General features: G+C 46.0%; 1 long non-coding RNA gene across 1 annotated transcript in view; it reads right to left on the reverse strand.

The window, feature by feature from the left end:
* LOC115938764 (uncharacterized) overlaps positions 1 to 7,470 on the reverse strand; it is a 60,484-nt gene extending 53,014 nt beyond the window's left edge. Inside the window, exon 1 of the long non-coding RNA XR_014146838.1 lies at positions 4,262 to 7,470. This is a non-coding gene — a long non-coding RNA (uncharacterized LOC115938764). The remainder of the gene's footprint in view (positions 1 to 4,261) is intronic.
* Positions 7,471 to 8,755: the final 1,285 nt, after the last annotated feature.

Here is an 8,755-nt window from a genome sequence, read left to right on the forward strand (position 1 = left end):
ACTGCTTTTGAGAGACTGAATATATAAACAGACAATGACCCGAGTATATGTATAAAAATAGAACTCTTGGGCGCCTGGGTGGCTCAGTCGTTAAGCGTCTGCCTTCGGCTCAGGTCATGATCCCAGCGTCCTGGGATCGAGTCCCACATCGGGCTCCCTGCTCGGCAGGAAGCCTGCTTCTCCCTCTCCCACTCCCGCTGCTTGTGTTCCTGCTCTCGCGATCTCTCTCTCTGTCAAATAAATAAATAAAATCTTAAAAAAAAAAAAAATTAAAAAAATAAAAATAAAAATAGAACTCTGCAGCAACCAGCCCAAGAAACTAACCCATTACCTGTGTAACCAGCCCAGGAAGCTAGCCTGCTCTTTGTAAGTCAGACGTGTAGGGAGTCCACCACTATCTTTAATAGCCATCCCATCCAGGAAGCCAAACAATGACTTCTGTAACAATCGGTCCAAAATGGCCAGGACTTGATTAATAACTGGCTAATTTTTTGCCACTTTCAACTTAGGACCAACCAAAACAGTCAAATGCTCACCCCTAACAACATAGAATGCCTTGTCTCCAGTTGGCCCACTCCAGCTTCCCCAGGCCAACGCCTCCAGTCAGGGCGCCCTGAGCCATCCCTATTTTCCCTGTAAATCTTTCCCACGCCTCAGTGGGTTGCCTTTGAGTCTCTGCCAAACACAAGTCATGGTGGCTGACTCCCTGACTATAGCAAATCAGGAATCAAGAGCCTGTTTTTGTTCTCATTGGGTTGGTCTTGTTTATTTCCACACTTTTATGGATACTTCTAAAAAGAATTCTTTTTTTTTTTAAAGATTTTATTTATTTTTTTGTCAGAGGGAGAGAGAGATAGAGAGAGTGCACAAGCAGGGGGAGCAGGCAGAGGGAGAAGGAGCTGAGCAAGGAGCCCGATGCGGGGCTCTCCTGGGATCATGACCTGAGCCGAAGGCAGACATTTAACTGACTGAGGCACCCAGGCGCCCCTAAAAAGAATTCTTACAAAAACAAGCAAAACAGTAAAGCAAAGAAGGTCAAGATGAGGTGACTGTGACTAGCATACCCGGATATAAGAACCTCGAGTGCTATCCTCTGTGCCATTTTGTCTGAAAGAATGACTTGTGTCCAAATCCATCCTATGTGTGCATACATTTAGGAGTCGTTTCTGTAAAACACTGTTTCCACAGTGTGTCATCTCCTCATCAAAACTTCCAACGTGCTTCCAAATGAGACGATGAAAGGATTTATAAAAAAAAAAAGTTGGGCCAACCTAGAACCCCCCTCCCCCCGCCAAGTCATCACAAAAATTAGAAATAGAAGGACTGCAGAAGACGTCCTTACTCTATCTTCCGAATTTCTTTTAAAGAGTCTATTAAGAAACATGAAACTAATATTCCAACAAAAGAGGGAAAAAGAAAGACCAGAGCCACATGTCAACAACTCCCCATTTCTCACTGAATCTCAAGCCATGTCTCTTAATGCCCCGCTGTGGGGTTTCTTCATGTACTAGCTGCCCAGGGGTGATGGTACCCCAGGAAGGGGAAAAGAGCAAAGGACCATGGCAACAGAGAAAAGGTGCTAAAATAACAAAAGCAACACAATTTTCCTCCCAGGAATCGTCACTCGTGGAAGGAATGAGTACACAGGAATCCAGATGTGGAAATTAAGCAAAAAGCCTCGCAAAGGGGAAACTGCAAAGAAGCAAGCCCATTGCAGGTAAATTAATTATCCAAGGAGGGCAGGTAGTTAAAACCCAAGCACACATCCCACCAATGGTCTGTGGGTCTAGTTCTGCTGAGAAACGTACTTTTCACAATATGCCTTGAACCTGTCTGCAAGAATTACCTGAGAAGCAGAAAGATGGCATTTTAAATTTTAGTGACACATTAATGAACAAGGTAATACTCTTGACAGATAGAGAGAAATGTTCCCCACATCAAGCTAAGCAAGAGCTCCCCAGATCAAAATACAAGCCATGTAACCGGCCTTGGCAGGCCCACCGCGCACCAGAGCAGCTCATCAGAGGCCACATGGACACTGACATATTTACTACTTGCACTGTCCTTGGCAGATGACTGCCAGAAGATTCAAGCCTTTGTCTGGGAGTCGAGGGTTAATAGGATTCCTTAACTGCAGGATCAGTTATAATAAGGTCCTACCTTTGTAAAAGCGGTGCTTCTTCAAGCTTAGTAACTGATCTTCCGGTTTGCAATGGTATAATCACAGAGGTCAACGATTCAATGTACAAAGCAAGAACACAAGGGGGTGTAGGTTTCCCATGTAGTAGGGTATTTTATGGTCACGAACATGTCCCCAGACACGTTCTGTGTCATCTTCGGCCAATCGCCAGAGCCGGGGGCGGGAGCGGGGAGGGTGGCCTAGAGCCCCCACCCCTGCAGGCTTCTTCTCATGGTGGTCAGGCCTCCTGAAGACAGCTTGAGCAGTAACTAGCTCAGGGTCACTGTTAGGGGTTGAATTGTGTCCCTCGAAAATTCATATGTTTAGATCCTAGCCCCCAGCACCTCTGAATGTGACCTTATTTAGAAATAGAGTCATTACAGATGTAAACTGTTAAGATGAAGCCATTAGGGTGGGCCCTAATCCATTACTGGTGTCCTTATAAAAGCGGGAAATTTGGACACACAGACATGCATACAGGGAGAAGCCCATGTGAAGACAAAGAGACCGAGAAAGACAGACACTACATGGAATCACTTATATGTGGAATCTAAAAAAATAAATGTCAGACTCATAGAAACAGAGCACAAAAGTGATCGCTAGGGGCTGGGAGGCTGGGGAAACAGGGAGAGGTTGGTCAAACTCCCAGCTCTAAGAAGGTCTGAGGGTCTCATGTCGCGTGGTGACTACAGCTGACAACACTGTACTATATAAGTGAAATTTGCTTTAAGAGAACTTAAGTTTCTCTCACACAAAAAATAGATAGGGGAGGTGTTGGATGTTAGATGTTAATCAAGCCAATGGGGGGAATTCTTTCGATGTATATGTGTATCAAGTCATCACAGTGTATGCTTCAAAGATCTTACAATTTTCTATGTTAATTATATTTTGATAAAACTGGAAAAAAAAATAAAGTCAGAGGAGGGGTGATGCTTCCACAAGCTGAGCAGACCACCAGAAGTGGGGGGGGTGGGCAGAGTTTCCCCCACAGCATTGGAAGAACCAGCCATGCTGACCCTTGACCTCCACACTCCAGGCTCCTGATTCCCGACACAATACCTTTCTCCTGTTGCAGCCACCCAGTTTTGGGGTGCTTTGTTACAGCAACAATCTCCTTTGTCACTCTTTCAAACATCATCTCAACTCCCAGTCACCAGCCACATCACCACTGGTACAAACCCTTGACCTGGAGTGAAAATTGAGACTTTCCATAAGTTTCCAGCACATTCTTCTTTGGTATATTCTGTCAACCCATCAGCTCTTCTTATACTCAGAAACTGCTCATTTCATATTCTAAAACATTAACTTGTATTTCAGCTAAGGTGCTATGGTCACTGGAATGTCAAAAAGCAAGTGATTCTGGACTATGACATTTTCTTGCTTAAGGCCATTGGTTTGTAAAGCATTCTAATTAAGGAATCAAGAGAAGAACTACAGAGAACAAGGAAGTGAGAGAAAAATGTAAGGAAATTCTAAACAGCTGCTCTTTTCACCCATCAGATCCCCGTGAAAATGGAACATTAAGCAGCCACCTATTGATGGTTCCTCGAAAATCCAAGATGGCGGTCCTGAAAGTGTTCTCTCCACCCAGTGGCATCAGCAGCCAATTCTCAGGCCCTACCTCAGACCTACTAAATCGGAAGGGGTGGGGTCCAATTCCTGTGATGGAACAAGTCTTCCAGGTGCTCTGATGCCTGCTAAGGCATGAGAACCACTCCTACACTCAAAGCCAGGAGGCAACTTGGTTCCAGCTGAGTGCAAATTCAATTAAGAATGCCCAAGAACGTCGTGTTAAGAAGGATTCTGAAGCAGACTCTGAGCTCTGATTTTAAAAGGAGGACTCTCTTGGGCAAGAAAGAGAAGGGGAGAGGAGCTGGAAAGCCACCTGCCAGCCATCCCATGAGTCTCACCATGAGTCCTTAGCTACCACCACTGCATCCTTCTTCATATCAATGATTCCAGATAAAAAATGTCCCAAATTTCTGAAGTGACTTGGACCCTATATATACTGACATAAAAATAAAAAGAAGAAATAAATAAAAAGCTTGCTTTCGGTTCTGAGACAAAACTCGAAATAAGTACCTGATAGCAGTGCTCTTTCTTCTACTGAATATTTATTTCCCCCTTTTCTTGCCATACTTTGCTTCTCTTTCAGGATGGCATTATTTTGGTGATGGGATAAGAGAAATGGAGTTGCACTTCACCTAATTCAGGAAAACAATGTACAAAATTTGAACTCATAGGATCGCTGAAGTCAAAAGTTACTATTTTCACTGCATTTACATGATAAAGGATATTCTTTGGTTTTTAAAAGGATTTACAAAAGAGTTCTTCAGAAGATTATATTCCTCTGAGGTATTTCCTTTCTGATTTATTTTTTTAACTTTTCAGAATTTATTTATTCTTCTCAAGTAGGCTCCAGGCCCAATGTGGGGCTCAAACTCAAGACCATAAGATCAAGAGTCACATGCTCTACTGACAGAGCCAGCCAGGTGCCCCTGATCTGGTTTATTTTTCAAAATCACCTACTGCTTCCTGTTATTTTCAAACCTGAATTCCTGGGATCGGGGACTACAGCCAGAGGACAGCCCACCAGCGAACCTTCTCTTCCCCACCTGCCCACAACCAGCACCCCCTTAGGGTCAGGTGGAGTCACTCATCCTCCGCTGTCTCTCAAAGTGCTTTCCTTTATCATACCCAATGCCCTGCCCTCCCGCACACTCAGGTAACATCTTCCCTTCCTTTGGACCCCTGCCCTGGCCCCTTTGCCTCCCCACCTCCTTTCCTGTCCAACCCAAACTTGGGTGCCTCGTCTCTCAATCTCCTGTGCCTTCTAACCTCTGCCTTTACTTCCCCTAAAGTTGCACACTTCGTCCTATGGGTCTTGCATATTCCAGTCTGCCCCACCCTCCACCCCCAGGGAAGCCACTTCCATCTTCTCTCCCACAGCAGCAAAGCAATGAGTCAACAAATTCAGTGTAAGAACAGATTCCTTCCTGGGAGAAGGCGGCCAGTTCGTTCCTCTCCTATTCCTTCCTGGGAGCCTTGCATGCAAATTTCTTACCTGTGAAGGGTCATTCCCAGCCTCAGGGAAGCCGGAATGATCTGGGAACCCCAGAGAATATACACGACATGCACAGATTGAAAAACTAGGAAATCTGGATTCTGCCACTCAGCAGCCCCTAATGAAGTATGTGGCCAGGGGCACTGTATCTCTGGCCTGCGCTTGGGCCATAGGATCTCCATCACCATTCTTCTTAGGAGTAATTCACATGAGGATCCACTAAACCGGCTTAAAGCATTAGCCAACCTCAGCACAATCTCAACGGTCTTATTAATCTTTTGCTCTGTCCTCCTAAGATATTCCTCTGATCCTTGTATTTTCTAGTACAAATGACAGGAGGCATCTTTATCTTATTTATAGCTCTAAATAAATTGGTATGAGCATCAACCAAACATACTTATTTCCCAAGAAATATACCCCCAGAAAATGTCAAGGAAATGATCTTTGAAAAATGCACATCCGAATGCAATATAAAATATTTAAGGGAATGACTGTGCTCTTGGTTTCCATTTTCTGTTAGATTATTCTACAGACTCTTGTAAAAGTAAAGTCAGTGCTTTTAAAGGCGGAAAATGGCCAGAAGTTAAGAAAAGCCTTCAAAGCCCCAGGGTTCTCCTTGATTTCATTTTACTTTCAGCATTTTGCCTTGAATGAACAACCTCAAATAACGGAGATATTCAAAAATTGACGGACAGTACTTAGCAAAGTAAAACTCAGATAAATATGGTGAGAACCAAGCCACTCACCAATGGCTTGAAAATTCATGGCTGCACTTGGTGCTTCTTGACAAGGTGTCTCTTGCTGCCACTTCCAGTGCGTTCTTCCCATTCATCCACCTTCCTGAAAGTCTCTGCCCCGAATCATGTGGGCAACAAAAAGAATTCCAGAAAAGATTCCTATTTAAGTCTCACCATAAATCCATTCAATTTAGTTGGCCAGGGAGTGGATAGTCACGTAGGTTAACTCCTGTAACCCCCCAACAATCCTGGGAGGCAAGTACCATCTTATCCGCCTTCTAGGATAAAGTAACAGAAGCACAGGCAAGTCAAATATGTGGCTCAACACAGCACAGCAGTGGCCAAGCCAGAGTCAGACCTGCCTGACCCCAGAGCCTGGGTGCTCGGCCACCCTGATACACTACCCCAACTACCATCAATCCACAGGCACTGATATTGGTCTCATAAATGATGTGTTAAGTGAAAATTTTCAAGGAACTGAAGTTCATCAAACTCATCTGTAAATTGCATTGGTACAAATGGCTATCAGGCAGAGCAGAAAGGTGGGGCTCATAAAAAATGAGGACTTCCTCAGGATCTGTCTCTAAGAGTGGCGCAGGGAGGATCAGAGCCCCCAAGGGGACACACCAAGACCAAGTCGTATGGTCCAGGAAGTGAAGGGAGACCTGTGCAGGCAGCTCTGCAGTAGCCCCCTGCTCACAGCTCCTGGATGGCCATCTGGGGGCACAGCTAGAGGACAAGAGCACAGACTGGGGCAGCTGTGAGATGACCTAACTCCAACCCTCCTCTACCCACCTGGACAGACCCTCTCTAGATACGTGGGAAACTGAGGCTCCTATGTCAAGACATTGTGCATTGGCCTCTTATCATTGGGACCAAGAATGTCCAATGAGGTCCAGCCATCACCAGAGCAATGGCACCCCCAGCCAGCTTCTGAGGTCTGCCGTGCTGGCCACGGCTCTCGCTGGCTGGACTGCCATTTGCTTTGGGTCCAATCCAGTGCGCAGCAGAGATGTTCTGAGCTCAGGCCCCGGGCTCAAGACAGCAGATCTCCGGGTGGACCGCTGGTGTTCTGTGCAGGAAGACCAGACACGGGGGTGGTAACTGCAGGCATTTCAGTTGTCATCAAATAATATCAAAAATGGCTCTCGTAAGTGCAATTAGGGACCAAATCATCATGATGGCTGCTAGACATAAGCTCTCCATGGTGACATTAAAAGTATTCAAGCTACACAGATTGGCTGAAATATTTTTTAAAACATCCTACAGGAAGAGGGTACAAGAATCCATCGATGCCTGAACGCTTTCCCTTGGGGAAGATGTGTGACAACAGCCCTAAACCACCCGCGACCCATGGTAGGGCCTTGGACCTGGAGGATTTTGTTTGTCTGATGCTGGCTGTCAGGGTGAGAGCATTTGCCTCCACAGCCTTGGCATTTGCCTCAAGCCTCCTTCTGCCCAGTGGGGAGTCAGAACACCTAAGGGGCAGGAGCTGGAACTTCATTAAGCTCACAGAACAGCTTAATGAACACTTTGGAACCTGCTGGCAAATTAAGGCTATTTCAATAAAGGTCTTGTGTGGGACCGAAACTGGTTTGAGAATTGCTATAACAAAAACCAAGAAGCAAAATGTCAAGGCCCTGAGCTGCCTCAGACTTCTTTAGCTGCTACCCAAATCAACCAAGAAGAATCCAAGAGATGCACATGACCAAACAGGTGTAGGTCTGTTTTGGCCATGCCTGTGCCTATAAGCTTCATGGGGGAAGATATAGGGCAAGTTTCCTCAGCTCCAGAGAAGCCCCTAAAGCTAAAGACAGCTCCCTCCACCCCCCCATGGAGTCACCAGAAGAAACCCCCCCAAAGCCAGGAGGTCACATTCAAGGTTGCAGCACGGGAACATGGACTGGACAAAAAACAATTTCAACACAGAACTGCTTCTCCCTGGTTGACCCTACATATTAAGCCGCCAACCCCAAATAAGGGGCGAGGCGTGGACGCCAGTCTCTGTTCCACAGGATGCGTCTTGTTAAAGTTGTCAAGAATAAGGCTCACTTCAAGAGATACCAGGTGAGGGGCGCCTGGGTGGCTCAGTCATTAAGCGTCTGCCTTCAGCTCAGGTCATGATCCCGGAGTCCTGGGATCGAGCTTTGCATCGGGCCCCCTGCTCAGCAGGGAGCCTGTTTCTCCCTCTCCCACTCCCCCTGCTTGTGTTCCCTCTCTCGCTGTCTCTCTCCCTCTGTCAAATAAATAAATAAAATCTTAAAAAAAAGAGAGAGAGATACGAGGTGAAATTTAGAAGAGGAGAGGGTAAAACTGATAACTATGCTTGGAAACGCTTGGTAATTCAGGATCAAAATAAGTCCAGCACACCTATATACAGGATGATAGTTCGGGTGACCAACAGAGACATCAACGGTCAAATCGCTTATGACCCTAGAGAAGCACACATGATAGTCAGTGCAGCTCATGCTCATGCACTCCCAAAGTATGGTGTGAAGGCTGGCCTAACCAGTCATGCTGCGGCATATTATACTGGCCCGCTGCTGTCTTCTCAGTAGGTTTGGCATGGACGAGATCTATGAAGGCCAAGAGGAGGTGAGTGGAGATGAAAATGATGTGGACAGCACTGATGGTCAACCTGGTGGCCTCGCCTGCTATTTTCTTTAAGGATTGTTTTATTTATATATTTGAAAGAGAGAGCACATGAGCGGTGGGGAGGGGCAGAGGGAGAGGAAGAGAGAGAATCCTGAAGTAGACTCCCCGCTGAGTGCAGAG

The sequence above is a fragment of the Leptonychotes weddellii genome, chromosome 7 (genome assembly GCF_054177405.1).
Source record: "Leptonychotes weddellii isolate Sample4059 chromosome 7, ASM5417740v2, whole genome shotgun sequence".
In the NCBI taxonomy this organism is placed as follows: Eukaryota; Metazoa; Chordata; class Mammalia; order Carnivora; family Phocidae; genus Leptonychotes; species Leptonychotes weddellii.